Here is a 15,749-nt window from a genome sequence, read left to right on the forward strand (position 1 = left end):
TCTTTCTCGTGTGAGGATGGAACTTCTGATGCCTGGTTTATTAGAGCAGTGCTCCACCACTGAGCTAAAGGGGCGCGGCCTAGGGGTACTTTTGGGTAGTTCGTCCTTACGGTCGTCTGCATCATCAGACTTCAGCTGACAACACTTCATATTACCGGCTAATATTTGCAGCTATGGCGACCCATTACTGCTTGGCTACACATCTGACACGTAACCGATGTGCTCTCCAAACTACAACACATTCATTTCAAAACATGTCTTCCACACATGTCTACAAAATCACCTTCACATTCAAATACAGTTTCCTTGTGACTGACAGAGACGTAGGCAAAGTTTAAAGTTGCTATTTCCATTACATCTCGTTAATCAGAAAAACGGTAATTTACATCTGCAGCGGAACAAATTCCGTTCCGCCCAGCGTGTGGCTCGAACCCACGACAATAGGATTAAGAGTCTGACGCTCTACCGACTGAGCTAGCCGGCTACCTCGGTGAATAACTGCCGGATAGCACGTCACACAGTACTCGTTTGGGTTGGGTGGTCCCATACAGAATCTCTCCATGCTGCCTAATGTTTTCCTAACGTCACACTCGTCACGTACTTCACTTTTATGTCATAATCATTTCTGAGAGGTAAAGAAATTGCATGACAGCATGCAGAGCTAGTGGCGTCAAAATTAACACACATACTTTATGTGACTCAAAAGCCGAACGAGTTACTTTCCGACGTTGTTTTAGATGTGCAAGTGCCAGTCAAACTTCGCGGTGTCGGCACTCTGCCGACCATTTCGCTAGTTAACACCGGTCTTGTTGTGTGTGTTTCAAGCTCAAGAGCATTTCCAAGCAAAAAATGGTCAACAGCAACATTCAGACGGTTTCGTATGCTCAATTGCTACATTAAAACAGTATGTTTCTTTTTCAGAACTCGAAAAAAACGAGCGTGACAACATTCGAACCTGTAATCATCAGATCCGAAGTCCGACGCCTTATCAATTAGGCCACATGGTCACTGACGACCAACCATATCATGTATACGACTCATCTCGAAACGCTCACAGCCCTGACGATTTGTGTTTTCGTTCTACACAGCCGCTGCCCCTTGCTCTTTCCCACCCATTCGTTACATTCAACCTCTTACGAGACCGACCAAATATACACTGAGAAACAAGACCACACACTTTGTGCATTCGGAATCGAAGGCAGGGCGTCCCTCGCCGCATTTGCTACGATGGCCATTTGCTACTTCTGCAGAAGCGGCGGCGGCGTTGACGACGACGACGACGACGACGACCGCGAGAGGCTTTGAGATATGTGAGAAATACATCTATAAAATATAATTCAGACTGCCTCGTCCCACTTTATGCTGTACCGCTTTGGCAAATGCTTTATCTGCGCCATTCGCCTTAATCACATCTGAGAGTAATTCTTAAAAAAAACGCCTGTCGCTAATTGTTCGTCATCACAGATACTGTTTGCTATACGGCCACGACGCGCAACTGATTTCCAAACTTCATCTTTCTCGTGTGAGGATGGAACTTCCGATGCCTGGTTTATTAGAGCAGTGCTCTACCGCTGAGCTAAAGAGGCGCGGCCTAGCGGCACTCTTGCGTACTTCGTCCTTACGGTCGTCTGCATCATCAGACTTCAGCTGACAACACTTCATATTACCGGCTAATATTTGCAGCTATAGCGACCCATTACTGCTTGGCTACACATCTGACACGTAACCGATGTGCTCTCCAAACTACAACACTTGCATTTCAGAACATGTCTTCCACACATGTCTACAAAATCACCTTCACATTCAAATACAGTTTCATTGTGACTGACAGAGACGTAGGCAAAGTTTAAAGTTGCTATTTCCATTACATCTCGTTAATCAGAAAAACGGTAATTTACATCTGCAGCGGAACAAAATTCCGTTCCGCACAGCGTGTGGCTCGAACCCACGACAATAGGATTAAGAGTCTGACGCTCTACCGACTGAGCTAGCCGGCTACCTCGGTGAATACCTGCCAGATAGCACGTCACACAGTACTCGTTTGGGTTGGGTGGTCCCATAGAGAAACTCTCCATGCTGCCTAATGTTTTCCTAACGTCACACTCGTCACGTACTTCACTTTTATGTCATAATCATTTCTGAGAGGTAAAGAAATTGCATGACAGCAAGCAGAGCTAGTGGCGTCAAAATTAACACACATACTTTATGTGACTCAAAAGCCGAACGAGTTACTTTCCGACGTTGTTTTAGATGTGCATGTACCATTAAAAACTCGCGGTGTTGGCACTCTGCCGACCATTTCGCTAGTTAACACCTGTCTTGTTGTGTGTGTTTCAAGCTCAAGAGCATTTCCAAGCAAAAAATGGTCAACAGCAACATTCAGACCGTTTCGTACTGCTCAATTGCTACATTAAAACAGTATGTTTCTTTTTCAGAACTGGAAAAAAGCGAGCGTGACAACATTCGAACCTGTAATCATCAGATCCGAAGTCCGACGCCTTATCCATTAGGCCACATGGTCACTGACGACCAACTATATCATGTATACGACTCATCTCGAAACGCTCACACCCCTGAGGATTTGTGTTTTCGTTCTACACAGCCGCTGCCCCTTGCTCTTTCCCACCCATTCGTTACATTCAACCTCTTACGAGACCGACCAAATATAGACTGAGAAACAAGACCACACACTTTGTGCATTCGGAATCGAAGGCAGGGCGTCCCTCGCCGCATTTGCTACGATGGCCATTTGCTACTTCTGCAGATGCGGCGGCGGCGGCGGCGGCGACGACGACGACGACGACGACGACGACCGCGAGACGCTCTGAGATATGTGAGAAATACATCTATAAAATATAATTCAGACTGCCTCGTCCCACTTTATGCTGTACTGCTTTGGCAAATGCTTTATCTGCGCCATTCGCCTTAATCACATCTGAGGGTAATTCTTAAAAAAAACGCCTGTCGCTAATTGTTCGTCATCACAGATACTGTTTGCTATACGGCCACGACGCGCAACTGATTTCCAAAATTGATCATTCTTCTGTGAGGATGGAACTTCCGATTCCTGGATTATTAGAGCAGTGCTCTACCACTGAGCTAAAGAGGCGCGGCCTAGCGGTACTCTTGGGTACTTCGTCCTTACGGTCGTCTGCATCATCAGACTTCAGCTGACAACACTTCATATTACCGGCTAATATTTGCAGCTATGGCGACCCATTACTGCTTGGCTACACATCTGACACGTAACCGATGTGCTCTCCAAACTACAACACTTGCATTTCAAAACATGTCTTCCACACATGTCTACAAAATCACCTTCACATTCAAATACAGTTTCCTTGTGACTGACAGAGACGTAGGCAAAGTTTAAAGTTGCTATTTCCATTACATCTCGTTAATCAGAAAAACGGTAATTTACATCTGCAGCGGAACAAAATTCCGTTACGCCCAGCTTGTGACTCGAACCCACGACCCTAGGATTAAGAGTCTGACGCTCTACCGACTGAGCTAGCCGGCTATCTCGGTAAATACCTGCCGGATAGCACGTCACACAGTACTCGTTTGGGTTGGGTGGTCCCATACAGAATCTCTCCATGCTGCCTAATGTTTTCCTAACGTCACACTCGTCACGTACTTCACTTTTATGTCATAATCATTTCTGAGAGGTAAAGAAATTGCATGACAGCATGCAGAGCTAGTGGCGTCAAAATTAACACACATACGTTATGTGACTCAAAACCCGAACGAGTTACTTTCCGACGTTGTTTTAGATGTGCAAGTGCCAGTCAATACTCGCGGTGTCGGCACTCTGCCGACCATTTCGCTAATTAACACCGGTCTTGTTGTGTGTGTTTTAAGCTCAAGAGCATTTCCAAGCAAAAAATGGTCAACAGCAACATTCAGACGGTTTCGTATGCTCAATTGCTACATTAAAACGGTATGTTTCTTTTTCAGAACTGGAAAAAAACGAGCGTGACAACATTCGAACCTGTAATCATAAGATCCGAAGTCCGACGCCTTACCCATTAGGCCACATGGTCACTGACGAGCAACTATAACATGTATACGACTAATCTCGAAATGCTCACACCCCTGAGGATTTGTGTTTTCGTTCTACACAGCCGCTGCCCCTTGCTCTTTCCCACCCATTCGTTACATTCAACCTCTTACGAGACCGACCAAATATAGACTGAGAAACAAGACCACACACTTTGTGCATTCGGAATCGATGGCAGGGCGTCCCACGCCGCATTTGCTACGATGGCCATTTGCTACTTCTGCAGAAGCGGTGGCGACGACGACGACGAAGACGACGACGACGACGACGACCGCGAGAGGCTCTGAGATATGTGAGAAATACATCTATAAAATATAATTCAGACTGCCTCGTCCCACTTTATGCTGTACTGCTTTGGCAAATGCTTTATCTGCGCCATTCGCCTTAATCACATCTGAGAGTAATTCTTAAAAAAAACGCCTGTCGCTAATTGTTCGTCATCACAGATACTGTTTGCTATACGGCCACGACGCGCAACTGATTTCCAAAATTCATCTTTCTCCTGTGAGGATGGAACTTCCGATGCCTGGTTTATTAGAGCAGTGCTCTACCACTGAGCTAAAGAGGCGCGGCCTATCGGTACTCTTAGGTACTTCGTCCTTACGTTCGTCTGCATCATCAGACTTCAGCTGACAACACTTCATATTACCGGCTAATATTTGCAGCTATGGCGACCCATTACTGCTTAGCTACACATATGACACGTAACCGATGTGCTCTCCAAACTACAACACTTGCATTTCAAAACATGTCTTCCACACATGTCTACAAAATCACCTTCACATTCAATACAGTTTCCTTGTGACTGACAGAGACATAGGCAAAGTTTAAAGTTGCTATTTCCATTACATCGCGTTAATCATAAAAACGGTAATTTACATCTGCAGCGGAACAAAATTCCGTTCCGCCCAGCGTGTGACTCGAACCCACGACCCTAGGATTAAGAGTCTGACCCTCTACCGACTGAGCTACCCGGCTACCTAGGTAAAAACCAGCAGGATAGCACGTCACACAGTACTCGTTTGGGTTGGGTGGTCCCATACAGAATCTCTCCATGCTGCCTAATGTTTTCCTAACGTCACACTCGTCACGTACTTCACTTTTATGTCATAATCATTTCTGAGAGGTAAAGAAATTGCATGACAGCATGCAGAGCTAGTGGAGTCAAAATTAACACACATACTTTATGTGACTCAAAAGCCGAAATAGTTACTTTCCGCCGTTGTTTTAGATGTGCAAGTGCCATTCAAAACTCGCGGCTTCGGCAGTCTGCCGACCATTTCGCTAGTTAACACCTGTCTTGTTGTGTGTGTTTGAAGCTCAAGAGCATTTCCAAGCAAAAAATGGTCAACAGCAACATTCAGACCGTTTCGTACTGCTCAATTGCTACATTAAAACAGTATGTTTCTTTTTCAGAACTGGAAAAAAGCGAGCGTGACAACATTCGAACCTGTAATCATCAGATCCGAAGTCCGACGCCTTATCCATTAGGCCACATGGTCACTGACGACCAACTATATCATGTATACGACTCATCTCGAAACGCTCACACCCCTGAGGATTTGTGTTTTCGTTCTACACAGCCGCTGCCCCTTGCTCTTTCCCACCCATTCGTTACATTCAACCTCTTACGAGACCGACCAAATATAGACTGAGAAACAAGACCACACACTTTGTGCATTCGGAATCGAAGGCAGGGCGTCCCTCGCCGCATTTGCTACGATGGCCATTTGCTACTTCTGCAGAAGCGGCGGCGGCGGCGACGACGAAGACGACGACCGCGAGAGGCTCTGAGATATGTGAGAAATACATCTATAAAATATAATTCAGACTGCCTCGTCCCACTTTATGCTGTACCGCTTTGGCAAATGCCTTATCTGCGCCATTCGCCTTAATCACATCTGAGAGTAATTCTTAAAAAAAACGCCTGTCGCTAATTGTTCGTCTTCACAGATACTGTTTGCTATACGGCCACGACGCGCAACTGATTTCCAAAATTCATCTTTCTCCTGTGAGGATGGAACTTCCGATGCCTGGTTTATTAGAGCAGTGCTCTACCACTGAGCTAAAGAGGCGCGGCCTAGCGGTACTCTTGGGTACTTCGTCCTTACGGTCGTCTGCATCATCAGACTTCAGCTGACAACACTTCATATTACCGGCTAATATTTGCAGCTATGGCGACCCATTACTGCTTGGCTACACATCTGACACGTAACCGATGTGCTCTCCAAACTACAACACTTGCATTTCAGAACATGTCTTCCACACATGTCTACAAAATCACCTTCACATTCAAATACAGTTTCCTTGTGCCTGACAGAGACGTAGGCAAAGTTTAAAGTTGCTATTTCCATTACATCTCGTTAATCAGAAAAACGGTAATTTACATCTGCAGCGGAACAAAATTCCGTTCCGCCCAGCGTGTGATTCGAATCCACGACCCTAGGATTAAGAGTCTGATGCTTTACCGACTGAGCTGGCCGGCTACCTCGGTGAATACCTGCCTGATAGCACGTCACACAGTGCTCGTTTGGGTTGGGTGGTCGCATACAGAATCTCTCCATGCTGCCTAATGTTTTCCTAACGTCACACTCGTCACCTACTTCACTTTTATGTCATAATCATTTCTGAGAGGTAAAGAAATTGCATGACAGCATGCAGGGCTAGTGGCGTCAAAATTAACACACATACTTTATGTGACTCAAAAGCCGAACGAGTTACTTTCCGACGCTGTTTTAGATGTGCAAGTGCCAGTCAAAACTCGCGGTGTCGGCACTCTGCCGACCATTTCGCTAGTTAACACCGGTCTTGTTGTGTGTGTTTCAAGCTCAAGAGCATTTCCAAGCAAAAAATGGTCAACAGCAACATTCAGACGGTTTCGTACTGCTCAATTGCTACATGAAAACGGTATGTTTCTTTTTCAGAACTGGAAAAACACGAGCGTGACAGCATTCGAACCTATAATCATCAGAGCCGAAGTCCGACGCCTTATCCATTAGGCCACACAGTCACTGACGACCTACTATAACATGTATACGGCTCATCCCGAAACGCTCACACCCCTGAGGATTTGTGTTTTCGTTCTACACAGCCGCTGCCCCTTGCTCTTTCCCACCCATTCGTTACATTCAACCTCTTACGAGACCGACCAAATATAGACTGAGAAACAAGACCACACACTTTGTGCATTCGGAATCGAAGGCAGGGCGTCCCTCGCCGCATTTGCTACGATGGCCATTTGCTACTTCTGCAGAAGCAGCGGCGGCGACGACGACGACGACGACGACGACCGCGAGAGGCTGTGAGATATGTGGAAAATGCATCTATAAAATGTAATTCAGGCTGCCTGTTCCCACCTTATGCTGTACCGCTTTGGCAAATGCTTTATCTGCGCCATTCGCCTTAATCACATCTGAGAGTAATTCTTAAAAAAAAAAGCCTGTCGCTAATTGTTCGTCATCACAGATACTGTTTGCTATAGGGCCACGACGCGCTACTGATTTCCAAAATTCATCTTTCTCCTGTGAGGATGGAAGTTACGACACCTTGTTTATTAGAGCCATGCTCTATCACTGAGCTAAAGAGGCGCGGCCAAGCGGTACTCTTGCGTACTTCGGCCTTACGGTCGCCTGCGTCATCAGACTTCAGCTGACAACACTTCATATTAGCTTCTAATATTTGCAGATATGGCGACCCATTACTGCTTGGCTACACATCTGACACGTAACCGATGTGCTCTCCAAACAACAGCACTTGGATTTCAGAACATGTCTTTCACACATGTCTACAAAATCACCTTCACCTTCAAATACAGTTTCCTTGCGACTGACAGAGACGTAGGCAAAGTTTAAAGTTGCTATTTCCATTTCATCTCGGTAATCAGAAAAACGGTAATTTACATCTGCAGCGTAACAAAATTCCGTTACGCCCAGCGTGTGGCTCGAACCCACGACCCTGGGATTAATAGTCTGACGCTCTACCGACTGAGCTAGCCGGCTACCTCGGTGTATACATGCCGGGTAGCACGTGGCACAATACTCGTTTGGGTTGGGTGGTCCCATACTGAATCTCTCCATGCTCCCTAATGTTTTCCTAACGTCACACTCGTCATGTACTTCACTTTTATGTCATAATCATTTCTGAGAGGTAACGAAATTGCATGACAACATGCTGAGCTAGTGGCGTCAAAATTAACACACATACTTTATGTGGCTCAAAAGCTGAACGAGTTACTTTCCGACGTTGTTTTAGATGTGCAAGTGCCAGTCAAAACTCGCGGTGTCGGCACTCTGCCGACCATTTGGCTAGTTAACACCGGTCTTGTAGTGTGTGTTTCAAGCTCAAGACCATCTCCAAGCAAAAAATGGTCAACAGCAACATTCAGACGGTTTCGTACTGCTCAATTGCTACATGAAAACGGTATGTTTCTTTTTCCGAACTGGAAAAACACGAGCGTGACAGCATTCGAACCTATAATCTTCAGAGCCGAAGTCCGACGCCTTATCCATTATTCCACACAGTCACTGACGACATACTATAACATGTATACGACTCATCCCGAAACGCTCACACCCCTGAGGATTTGTGTTTTCGTTCTACACAGCCGCTGCCCCTTGCTCTTTCCCACCCATTCGTTACATTCAACCTCTTACGAGAAAGACCAAATATAGACTGAGAAACAAGACCACACACTTTGTGCATTCGGAATCGAAGGCAGGGCGTCCCTCGCCGCATTTGCTACTATGGCCATTTGCTACTTATGCAGAAGCAGCGGCGGCGGCGACGACGACGACGACGACGACGACGACGACGACGACGACGACCGCGAGAGGCTGTGAGATATGTAAGAAATACATCTATAAAATGTAATTCAGACTGCCTCGTCCCACCTTATGCTGTACCGCTTTGGCAAATGCTTTATCTGCGCCATTCGCCTTAATTCGCATCTGAGAGTAATTCTTAATAAAACGCCTGTCGCTAATTGTTCGTCATCACAGATACTGTTTGCTATACGGCCACGACGCGCAACAGATTTCCAAAATTCATCTTTTTCCTGTGGGGATGGATCTTCCGACGCCTGGTTTATTAGAGCAGTGCTCTACCACTGAGCTAAAGAGGCGCAGCCTAGCGGTACTCTTGGCTACTTCGTCCTTACGGTCGTCTGCATCATCAGACTTCAGCTGACAACACTTCATATTACCGGCTAATATTTGCAGCTATGGCGACCCATTACTGCTTGGCTACACATCTGATACATAACCGTTGTGCTCTCCAAACAACAACACTTGCATTTCAGAACATGTCTTTCACACATGTCTACAAAATCACCTTCACCTTCAAATACAGTTAATTGCGACTGACAGAGACGTAGGCAAAGTTTAAAGTTGCTATTTCCATTACATCTCGTTAATCAGAAAAACGGTAATTTACATCTGCAGTGGAACAAAATATCGTTCCGCCCAGCGTGTGTCTCGAAGGCACGACCCTAGGATTAAGAGTCTGACGCTCTACCGACTGAGCTAGCCGGCTACCTCGGTGAATATCTGCCGGGTAGCACGTCACACAGTACTCGTTTGGGTTGGGTGGTCCCATACAGAATCTCTCCATGCTGCCTAATGTTTTCCTAACGTCACACTCGTCACGTACTTCACTTTTATGTCATAATCATTTCTGAGAGGTAAAGAAATTGCATGACAACATGCAGAGCCAGTGGCCTCAAAATTAACACACATACTTTATGTGACTCAAAAGCCGAACGAGTTACTTTCCGACGTTGTTTTACATGTGCAAGTGCCAGTCAAAACTCGCGGTATCGGCACTCTCCCGACCATTTCGCTAGTTAACACCGGTCTTGTTGTGTGTGTTTCAAGCTCAAGAGAATCTCCAAGCAAAAAATTGTCAACAGCAACATTCAGACGGTTTCGTACTGCTCAATTGCTACATTAAAACGGTATGTTTCTTTTTCAGAACTGGAAAAACACGAGCGTGACAGCATTCGAACCTGTAATCTTCAGATCCGAAGTATTATCCATTAGGCCACACGGTCACTGACGACCAACTATAACATTTATACGACTCATCTCGAAACGCTCACACCTCTGAGGATTTGTGTTTTCGTTCTACACAGCCGCTGCCCCTTGCTCTTTCCCACCCATTCGTTACATTCAACCTCTTACGAGACCGACCAAATATAGACTGAGAAACAAGACCACACACTTTGTGCATTCGGAATCGAAGGCAGGGTGTCCAACGCCGCATTTGCTACGATTGCCATTTGCTACTTCTGCAGAAGCGGCGGCGCGACGACGACGACGACGACGACGACGACGACGACGACCGCAAGAGCTCTGAGATATGTGAGAAATACATCTATAAAATGTAATTCAGACTGCCTCGTCGCACTTTATGCTGTAACGCTTTGGCAAATGCTTTATTTGCGCCATTTGCCTTAATCACATCTGAGACTAGTTCTTAAAAAAACGCCTCTCGCTAATTGTTCGTCATCACAGATACTGTTTGCTATACGGCCACGACGCGCAACTGATTTCCAAAATTCATCGTTCTCCGGTGAGGATGGAAGTTACGACGCGTGGTTTACTAGACTAGTACTCTACCACTGACCTAAAGAGCGCGGCGTAGAGGTACACTTGGGTACTTCGTCCTTACGGTCGTCTGCATCATCAGACTTCAGCTGACAACACTTCATATTACCGGCTAATATTTGCAGCTATGGCGACCCATTGCTGCTTGGCTACACATCTGACACGTAACCGATGTGCTCTCCAAACAACAACACTTGCATTTCAGAACATGTCTTTCACACGTGTCTACAAAATCACCTTCACCTTCAAATACAGTTTCCTTGCGACTGACAGAGACGTAGGCAAAGTTTAAAGTTGCTATTTCCATTACATCTCGTTAATCAGAAAAACGGTAATTTACATCTGCAGCGGAACAAATTTCCGCTCCGCCCAGATTGTGGCTCGTACCCACGACCCTGGGATTAAGAGTCTGACGCTCTACCGACTGAGCTAGCCGGCTACTTCGGTGTATACATGCCGGGTAGCACGTCACACAGTACTCGTTTGGGTTGGGTGGTCCCATACAGAATCTCTCCATGCCCCCTAATGTTTTTCTAACGTCACACTCGTCACGTACTTCACTTTTAAGTCATAATCATTTCTGAGAGGTAATGAAATTGCATGACAACATGCAGAGCTAGTGGCGTCAAAGTTAACACACATACTTCATGTGACTCAAAAGCCGAACGAGTTACTTTCCGACGTTGATTTAGATGTGCAAGTGCCAGTCAAAACTCGCGGTGTCGGCACTCTGCCGACCATTTCGCTAGTTACCACCGGTCTTGTTGTGTGTGTTTCAAGCTCAAGAGCATCTCCAAGCTAAAAATGGTCAACAGCAATATTCAGACGGTTTCGTACTGCTTCATTGCTACATTAAAACGGTATGTTTCTTTTTCAGAACTGGAAAAACACGAGCGTGACAGCATTCGAACCTGTAACCTTCAGACCCGAAGTCCGAGGCTTATCCATTAGTACACACGGTCACTGACGACCAACTATAACATGTATACGACTCATCTCGAAACGCTCACACCCCTGAGGATTTGTGTTTTCGTTCTACACAGCCGCTGCCCCTTGCTCTTTCCCACCCATTCGTTACATTCAACCTCTTACGAGACCGACCAAATATAGACTGAGAAACAAGACCACACACTTTGTGCATTCGGAATCGAAGGCAGGGTGTTCCTCGCCGCATTTGCTACGATGGCCATTTGCTACTTCTGCAAAAGCTGCGGCGGCGGCGACGACGACGACGACGACGACGACGACGACGACGACGACGACGACCGCGAGAGGCTCTGAGATATGTGAGAAATACATCTATAAAATGTAATTCAGACTGCCTCGTCCCACTTTATGCTGTACCGCTTTGGGAAATTCTTTATCTGCGCCATTCGCCTTAATCACATCTGAGAGTAATTCTTAAAAAAACGCCGGTCGCTAATTGTTCGTCATCACAGATACTGTTTGCTATACGGCCACGACGCGCAACTGATTTCCAAAATTCATCATTCTCCTGTGATGATGGAACTTACGACACCTGGTTTATTAGAGCAGTACTCTACCACTGAGCAAAAGAGGCGCGGCCTAGCGGTACTCTTGGGTACTTCGTCCTTATGGTCGTCTGCATCATCAGACTTCAGCTGACAACACTTCATATTACCGGCTAATATTTGCAGCTATGGCGACCCATTGCTGCTTGGCTACACATCTGACACGTAACCGATGTGCTCTCCAAACAACAACACTTGCATTTCAGAACATGTCTTTCACATGTGTCTACAAAATCACCTTCACCTTCAAATACAGTTTCCTTGCGACTGACAGAGACGTAGGCAAAGTTTAAAGTTGCTGTTTCCATTACATCTCGTTAATCAGAAAAACATTAATTTACATCTGCAGCGGAACAAAATTCCGTTCCATCCAACGTGTGGCTCGAACCCACGACCCTGGGATTAAGAGTCTGACGCTCTACCGACTGAGCTAGCCGTCTACTTCGGTGTATACATGCCGGGTAGCACGTCACACAGTACTCGTTTGGGTTGGGTGGTCCCATACAGAATCTCTCCATGCTCCCTAATGTTTTTCTAACGTCACACTCGTCACGTACTTCACTTTTATGTCATAATCATTTCTGAGAGGTAAAGAAATTGCATGACAACATGCAGAGCTAGTGGCGTCAAAGTTAACACACATACTTCATGTGACTCAAAAGCCGAACGAGTTACTTTCCGACGTTGTTTGAGATGTGCAAGTGCCAGTCAAAACTCGCGGTGTCGGCACCCTGCCGACCATTTCGCTAGTTACCACCGGTCTTGTTGTGTGTGTTTCAAGCTCAAGAGCATCTCCAAGCAAAAAAGGGTCAACAGCAACATTCAGACGGTTCCGTACTGCTTCATTGCTACATTAAAACGGTATGTTTCTTTTTCAGAACTGGAAAAACACGAGCGTGACAGCATTCGAACCTGTAACCTTCAGACCCGAAGTCCGAGGCTTATCCATTACACCACACGGTCACTGACGACCAACTATCACATGTATACGACTCATCTCGAAACGCTCACACCCCTGAGGATTTGTGTTTTCGTTCTACACAGCCGCAGCCCCTTGCTCTTTGCCACCCAATCTTTACATTCAACCTCTTACGAGACCAAACAAATATAGACTGAGAAACAAGACCACACACTTTGTGCATTCGGAATCGAAGGCAGGGCGTCCCTCGCCGCATTTGCTACGATGGCCATTTGCTACTTCTGCAGAATCGGCGGCGGCGAAGACGACGACGTCGACGACGACGACGATCGCGAGAGGCTCTGAGATATGTGAGAAATACATCCATAAAATGTAATTCAGACTGCCTCGTCCCACTTTATGCTGTACCGCTTTGGCAAATTCTTTATCTGCGCCATTCGCCTTAATCACATCTGAGATTAATTCTTAAAAAAACGCCGGTCGCTAATTGTTCGTCATCACAGATACTGTTTGCTATACGGCCACGACGCGCAACTGATTTCCAAAATTCATCATTCTCCTGTGAGGATGGAACTTACGACACCTGGTTTATTAGAGCAGTACTCTACCACTGAGCTAAAGAGGCGCGGCCTAGCGGTACTCTTGGGTTCTTCGTCTTTATTGTCGTCTGCATCGTCAGACTTCAGCTGACAACACTTCATATTACCGGCTAATATTTGCAGCTATGGCGACCCATTGCTGCTTGGCTACACATCTGACACGTAACCGATGTGCTCTCCAAACAACAACACTTGCATTTCAGAACATGTCTTTCACACGTGTCTACAAAATCACCTTCACCTTCAAATACAGTTTCCTTGCGACTTACAGAGACGTAGGCAAAGTTTAAAGTTGCTATTTCCATTACATCTCGTTAATCAGAAAAACATTAATTTACATCTGCAGCGGAACAAAATTCCGTTCCGCCCAACGTGTGGCTCGAACCCACGACCCCGGGATTAAGAGTCTGATGCTCTAAAGACTGAGCTAGCCGTCTACTTCGGTGTATACATGCCGGGTAGCACGTCACACAGTACTCGTTTGGGTTGGGTGGTCCCATACAGAATCTCTCCATGCTCCCTAATGTTTTTCTAACGTCACACTCGTCACGTACTTCACTTTTATGTCATAATCATTTCTGAGAGGTAAAGAAATTGAATGACAACATGCAGAGCTAGTGGCGTCAAAGTTAACACACATACTTTATGTGACTCAAAACCGAACGAGTTACTTTCCGACGTTGTTTTAGATGTGCAAGTGCCAGTCAAAACTCGCGGTGTCGGCACTCTGCCGACCATTTCGCTAGTTACCACCGGTCTTGTTGTGTGTGTTTCAAGCTCAAGAGCATCTCCAAGCAAAAAATGGTCAACAGCAACATTCAGACGGTTTCGTACTGCTTCTTTGCTACATTAAAACGGTATGTTTCTTTTTCAGAACTGGAAAAACACGAGCGTGACAGCATTCGAACCTGTAATCTTCAGACCCGAAGTCCGAGGCTTATCCATTAGACCACACGGTCACTGACGACCAACTATAACATGTATACGGCTCATCTCGAAACGCTAAGACCCCTGAGGATTTGTGTTTTCGTTCTACACAGCCGCTGCCCCTTGCTCTTTCCCAACCATTCGTTACATTCAACCTCTTACGAGACCGACCAAATGTAGACTGAGAAACAAGACCACACACTTTGTGCATTCGGAATCGAAGGCAAGGCGTCCCTCGCCGCATTTGCTATGATGGCCATTTGCTACATTTGCAGAAGCGGCGGTGGCGACGACGACGACGACGACCGCGAGAGGCTCTGAGATATGTGAGAAATACATCTGTAAAATGTAATTCAGACTGCCTCGTGCCACTTTATGCTGTACCGCTTTGGCAAATTCTTTATCTGCGCCATTCGCCTTAATCACATCTGAGAGTAATTCTTAAAAAAACGCCGGTCGCTAATTGTTCGTCATCACAGATACTGTTTGCTATACGGCCACGACGCGCAACTGATTTCCAAAATTCATCATTCTCCTGTGAGGATGGAACTTACGACACCTGGTTTATTAGAGCAGTACTCTACCACTGAGCAAAAGAGGCGCGGCCTAGCGGTACTCTTGGGTACTTCGTCCTTATGGTCGTCTGCATCATCCGACTTCAGCTGACAACACTTCATATTACCGGCTAATATTTGCAGCTATGGCGACCCATTGCTGCTTGGCTACACATCTGACACGTAACCGATGTGCTCTCCAAACAACTACACTTGCATTTCAGAACATGTCTTTCACACGTGTCTACAAAATCACCTTCACCTTCAAATACAGTTTCCTTGCGACTGACAGAGACGTAGGCAAAGTTTAAAGTTGCTGTTTCCATTACATCTCGTTAATCAGAAAAACATTAATTTACATCTGCAGCGGAACAAAATTCCGTTTTATCCAACGTGTGGCTCGAACCCACGACCCTGGGATTAAGAGTCTGACGCTCTACCGACTGAGCTAGCCGGCTACTTCGGTGTATACATGCCGGGTAGCACGTCACACAGTACTCGTTTGGGTTGGGTGGTCCCATACAGAATCTCTCCATGCTCCCTAATGTTTTTCTAA

The 15,749-nt window shown here is 46.0% G+C and overlaps 2 non-coding genes across 2 annotated transcripts; both read right to left on the bottom strand.

Annotated features, from left to right (window-relative positions):
* Nucleotides 1-411: 411 nt before the first annotated feature.
* Nucleotides 412-484, bottom strand: Trnak-cuu (transfer RNA lysine (anticodon CUU)). Its single transcript has one exon. It is a non-coding gene; the product is annotated as a tRNA-Lys (tRNA).
* Nucleotides 485-1,924: 1,440 nt separating this feature from the next.
* Nucleotides 1,925-1,996, bottom strand: Trnak-cuu (transfer RNA lysine (anticodon CUU)). Its single transcript has one exon. It is a non-coding gene; the product is annotated as a tRNA-Lys (tRNA).
* Between the last annotated feature and the right edge of the window lie 13,753 nt (nt 1,997-15,749).

This window comes from Schistocerca gregaria, unplaced genomic scaffold, assembly GCF_023897955.1.
Source record: "Schistocerca gregaria isolate iqSchGreg1 unplaced genomic scaffold, iqSchGreg1.2 ptg000073l, whole genome shotgun sequence".
NCBI classification, from domain to species: domain Eukaryota; kingdom Metazoa; phylum Arthropoda; class Insecta; order Orthoptera; family Acrididae; genus Schistocerca; species Schistocerca gregaria.